At 44.8% G+C, this 6,000-nt stretch overlaps 1 long non-coding RNA gene across 1 annotated transcript in view; it reads right to left on the bottom strand.

Moving 5' to 3' along the window:
- Positions 1-5,622, bottom strand: part of LOC121143999 — a 28,139-nt gene extending 22,517 nt beyond the window's left edge. The window contains exon 1 of the long non-coding RNA XR_005881329.1: positions 5,498-5,622. This is a non-coding gene — a long non-coding RNA (uncharacterized LOC121143999). The remainder of the gene's footprint in view (positions 1-5,497) is intronic.
- Positions 5,623-6,000: the final 378 nt, after the last annotated feature.

Consider the following 6,000-nt stretch of genomic DNA (forward strand, 5'->3'; position numbering starts at 1 on the left):
AGCCTGATAGCCAAAGGAAGTGGCACATGCCCCTCTTTAGAACATCTTCCTTTGTGCCTGGACCATTAGCAGTTGCAAGTAGACAAAATGATGACAGCGCCCTTCTGTCTCAGGTTTAAAATATCAGAACGATGCATCTTAATTAGTCCTTGTCCACTGTGCTCGACTATGTAAGCGTGGGCTGGTGGCTGGTGTCCTCATTGTCTTTGTCTGCAAATGGGGTGTGGTGACCCCCAACCTAGAGTTGATGGTGGGAAGAAGTGGGTCCAGTGCACTGGCTGATGTATGCCAATAGCTGAGGCTTACATGACTCCATGTGTGCTTTGCCAGGCAGCTGGGCTAGCTACTTCATACAGCCTTCACCACCACTTTCCCAAGTGTGACAGCTGCAGGTGCTCCAAGCTCCTGGAGTCTCCTTCCCCGGCTCCCTGGGTCGTGCAGAAAGCTCTCTGGCCACCAGGCAGAACAACCTTCTTCATTAATGAGGTGTTTCATTTTACTGCCAGCCCCTTGTCCCCTCCCCTTTCCCCAGAGATCTGGCAGAGGGTCCAATAAATTGTGTTTCAAGGAAAGAAATAGAAAAAGACAGCGAGTGGCTTCCAGGTTGGGGACTGCAAGGTTTCTTTGTGCAGGGAAAACAATCCAGCCGTTGTCTTCATTAAGGGTACTTCCCTGGGAGGCAGCTGTGGGCTTTGCTCTCCAGATTCTTTTCTTCCCTTTCCCTGTGGTCAGTAGCAGTTTTATTCTTACACGGACCATTCCTTATTCCCACAAAGGAAATTAAAGTTTGGTTTGGGGCTTAGATCAGGGATGTGGCAGGGGTTCATCTAAAAAGTGGGGTTGAAGAACCAACAAGGCCTGGTTAAGAATCTCCCACCCCCACCCCCGGTGGACAAGACGGGGCTCAGTGCGCGCTGCTCTGGCATCTTAGAAGTCAAGCCATTGCGTCTGGACCGATGAGCATACCTCACTGTGGTTTACAGTCATGTGGACCTAGTAAGTTCAGCTCTTACTCTTCTGGTTGAGAGCTTCATTGTCCTTTGGCAAGGAGGAAGGAGATGCGTTTGGTGGCAACTTTGAGCACGGCTGTAGGAGGCACAGATAAGCACAGATCTTGTGTTCGTAGGGAAACCGTGACTGTTAAACACAGAGGGTTGTCTCTTCAAAGGGAGATGTATAGCCTGTTTTCTGCCCAGAAGACTGGGAGCAGAGATGGTTAATAGCCTAGTGACTTTTGTGTTTTCTGCATGATGGAGACCACATCAGGTCCTTTTCCAGACCCTTAAGATGTCACATGTAGTCAATCTATAGAATCCATCTATCTGGAAGATGTTAACATGTACTTTATGAAGAGTTTTGATGTAGTCATGTCTTAAACTTTATTGTACACATGGAATTGTGTGTACAATATTAATTATCATGAGAATTTTTTTCACCAAGTTGTGCTGTGCTTAAATATTCCCACAATAAACTACTTGGTGTTAGACTCTTGAAGTTTGGACCAGCACTAGCTATTGAGTCCTGATGAATAGAACTACCTTCTTATCTCATTACTCGATAGTTGCAGAGAAATCTACACATGACCCCAGAGGAACACATATTGTAATAGCACTTCCAGATAACTTGATGTTGGTCAAGTTATTTAACTTTTCCATAGTAGACAAATATTTGTTCTGAACACCAATTTCAATTTCAGAGAAGGACTGGCATTCTCAAGATAGCTGTGAACCGTGGCACAGGAACTCTGTGCAATATGACATTTTCCTCTGGCCAATTACAGCTCTCCTCATCTAAACTTCAGATCTCACATCAGATGTCATCTGTTTCATGGGTGGTGTCCAACATATATTATTTCTTTGTTTGATTTCCTATGATTGACTGCTCCTCATTGGGCAGGCAGAAGATTGGTGGGTGGTGTATGAATTCATCATTCAGACCAGTGAACAAAGAAAATAGGCTCATTTAGGATAATGCAAAGGACTGTGGGCTGGGCAGTAGCAAGAGTACCTGTAGCTCACACACATACTTACTTGCAGGGCATAGTTGCCATTTTTCTTAGATGTTCAGAGCTTTAACTCCCTTGCAGCATAGCTCATCAGTCTCAATAGAAAGCAGAGTTGTCTGCTAGAAAAGCTAGAAAGACAATCTCTAGGAGAGAGCATGCACGTTTTATTCAGAAGCTAGCAGGAGTTGGGGCAGCTGAAGATGGCGGCATACATAGCTACAGCCTTGCTCACATCAGCAACTGACTGCACAGGTATAGTGGATTAAGGCCTTCATTAATCCTGGTGACATTTGTTTGTTCTCCTATCTCACTCAGGTTCTTCCACTCATTTAGTTCTTTGCCTGGTTGTGTGATCCTGATCTTTATTCACGTAGCACCTGACTTATAGTAGGTTTGAATGTGTTGGGTTTCTATGGCCTTCCATAAAGTGTTACATGTGGCTATGTTGGTTCAAAGGAGCACCAGACAGTCAAATGATAGCCTTGACTTCATTTAGATGTTCTATTGTGTGTGTGTGTGTGTGTGTGTGTGTGTGTGTCCTTGGAAGCAATATCGGTCAATCATTACAGCTACATTTTTCAGGATAGGAGTAAATTTTTTTGAGACAGGGTTTCTCTGTATTGTTTTGGAGGCTGTCCTGGAACTTGCTCTGTAGACCAGGCTGGCCTCAAACTCACAGAGATCCGCCTGCCTCTGTCTCCCGAGTGCTGGGATTAAAGGTGTGCGCCACCAACACCCAGCTAAGGAGTAAAATTTTTGTGACTGGGTTGCTACAGGATATGATGAATGAAGTTCTTCTCACATGTTGGTCTCACTCTGAAGAATTCTGGCAACAGGAAAATACCATCAAATACGAACTGGAAATTCAGAACACCAGCCTAGCAAGTACTGTCATCTAACAAGCACATGTAACTGAGTCTTCATTAGCTCGTCCCACCGTTCTAGTAGACTGCTCCTGAATGATGATACATTATGCTAAGACTCTTTGTGGTTGGTTATGAGCACATTGTCTTGCTTCTTTGTTGTTAAGTGGGTTCCTTGGTCAAAGGTAGAGTATGAGGGAGCCATGGGGAATACAGTATTGTTTTATCTATAGCTAGTGTGTGTGCTGACTAGTTTTATGTCAACTTGACACAAGCCAGAGTCATCGAGGTAGAGGGAACATCAACTGAGAAAATGTCTCCATCAGATTAGCTGGTGGGCAAACTGGTGTGACATTTTCTTGATTAATGACTATATGTGGTGCCACCCCCAAGCCCTCAGGAATCCTGGGCAAGATAAGTGAGCCATGGTGAGCAAGTCAGCAAGCAGTACTCCTCCATGGTCTCTGCTTCAGTTCCTGCTTCCAGGTTCTTGTTCTCCTTCAGTTTCTGCCTTGGTTTCCCTCAATGATGATCTGTGATAGGGGTGTATAAGGCAACTAAATCCTTTCTTCCCCAAGTATCTTTTGGTGGTAGCCTTTATTTCAGCAATAGGAAGCAAACAAAGACAGTAGAATTGTCAGAAACATTATAGGCAAAGAAGTCAGCCCAAAACACACGATGAAGTCTGATCTAGAGGGTAATGATATAGTATAGCTTGCCCGAGGTTTCAGAAAGTACAGTCAGCCACAAGCCATAGAAACTGGACACACACCTTTAATCCCAGCAGCCAGAAACTAGGAGGTGGTGGTGCACACCTTCAGTCCTAGGACTCAGGCTTAAGAAGTAGATGAATCTCTGTGAGTCCAAGCCACCCAGATCTACACAAGATTGAATCAGTCTAAAAGAGAATTATAGCTCATACAAAGATGATCTCAGTACCTGGGATCATGTACCTTTAATACCAGCATTATGGAGGTATGTAAGACAGGAGCAAGGTGACTGACTATCAGGCATTCATTCTCCAGAACAGGACCATTCCAGCCCTTTTAGAGGTAAGAGCTCTCTGGTAACCTGGCTGCTTTGCTTCCCTGATCTTCAGGTTGAACCCCAATAACTGTCTCTGGGTCTTTTATTTATCGTGTAATACCAGAGGGGTAGTGATTATTTGCTCCTATAGGATTCAGGGTTCTGACTAGACCAGTGGCTGGTTGTACTTCTTGTTAAGTGGTGTGTACCATGGGGTCAGTACTGATCTTTGTAGGTGTGGGTTGGAAAACACTCAGATATGTGTTCAATCTCACCAAAGCTTATCCACCACAACACTGGTAGCCTCTCTGTATAGCTATGACCCCGTTGGGCAAGCATGATGCTAACTGGGTAACATGAAGTAGGACACACTGTTCATCTGGGTGTCATGTGGCAATGGCTGATTTGCTTGTGAACTTCTGCACAAACATAAATAGCTTTGTGCTCCATGTCCAACTTTCTGAAAGGCGCTCTACCACATCTCCTCCAAAGGGTTTGTCCTGCGGACTTGTCTTTCCAAAGCCCTATCCATATGGCCATTGAGATCACTCGGCCTCCCCAGTCAGCTCCAATTTTTTTTCTGAAACCCTGTGGGTAGGGCTCTAGTCTGGCTCTTCAAATGCACCAAGTTTAAGGCCCAATTAGTAGAGAATCAGAAATCCAAGTAGGGATTGATTTGTTTACTTCTCCCCACAGCTGAGTTTCCCATCCCAGCTCTTGGGTTTTCATGAAAGGCAGCCAAACCCACGGAAAGCTCCAGGCAGCCCAGCAGGAGAAGAGGTGAGTCATTTACTTCTAGAAGAATTAGGTTCGGTAATGTCCCATTAATCTGGCTTCATCAGGAAATGAGCTGTGTCACCTAAGTACATTTTCCAATAACTGAAGCTTACCCTTTCATGTGCCAAAACTTGATTTAATCGTTTTGGATGGAAGGCCTTCTAAAACTAATTACAAGCTCCTTGCCTATTGCAGTGGGGGGAGGGGGCTGCTCATTCTCTAACCTTTTCTTGAGGACACAGGAACCATTAATTCACCAGGCTATAAATTAAAAAAAGTAAGGTGCTATTTGCACCAATAATGAATTTCCTCATCTGTGCTTTGGATTTTGGGTTCTTCTGTCTTCTTTAATAATTGTATTCATCCCCTCCCTGTCCATTTCTTCATGTTTTTTTAGGTATTATATGACAGCCAGCCAGGTATGAACTCTGATGTTGGAGCTATGTGCAGATTCTAGCTCCGCTGTTATGTCTACTGGGCTCCAGTGTCTATGTGTAGCATGTGGCCAAGTGAGATCACCAATAATGTCTGGAAAGTCCTGTCCCCTCCTACCATCATTGGACAGACCAGATCTACAATGGAAGGGAAGCTCCATTATTGTGAAGCTCACCTCTTGGGTTATGTAACTGCTTAATAATAAGCACTGCTTCCCAGCAAGTGGGTTTGCTTCTTGCTCTGAGACTTTTCTACATTTGGACCCACATACCTAGTCTGCAGAGGGTCCTCTCTGAGCTACATGGTCAATCTTGCCACTGCCTTATTTGTTCTGTACTTGTTCTCAAGGCTGGTAACATAAACCTGGGTTCAGGATAGGTATTGGACATACCTTTCTCATCAACAGGAGGAAGCATCCTAGGCTTTCAGAGGAAGGCAAAGATTTTAGAGTAAATCTTCCAATCTGCTCTGCTTGTGGAGGTTCCAGGAGATGCAGGCAGTTCTGTAGACATTGGATCTTTAAAATGCTGGCATGCCACCACAGTCATGACCCGCTTTGGACGCCTGCCCCACACTTTTCTGTGTTGAAGGAGAACTGCAAAGGCCCCATTGCTCAACTCTTGGGAATGGGGAGAAGGTATGTTCTTATTAAACAAGTCACAAGCTCTCAGAACTGCAAATAAAAACCATGACTCCCTCCCATGCTCCCCTTTCCCTCGTCTCCTCCACTTCCGTTTGCTTAGATGCACTCCACCCTTCATACAATGGGTAAAGCATGAACAACAAATGGAAAATTAGGAGCAAGGGGCATGCCAGTTATTTTGCCTTAAAAAAAGGGGGGGGTGGATTTAAGTCCCTAGAGCCAAAGCTAAAGCCACAGATTGACAGGGCAGG

The sequence above is a fragment of the Mesocricetus auratus genome, unplaced genomic scaffold, assembly GCF_017639785.1.
Source record: "Mesocricetus auratus isolate SY011 unplaced genomic scaffold, BCM_Maur_2.0 Super-Scaffold_100014, whole genome shotgun sequence".
NCBI lineage: Eukaryota > Metazoa > Chordata > Mammalia > Rodentia > Cricetidae > Mesocricetus > Mesocricetus auratus.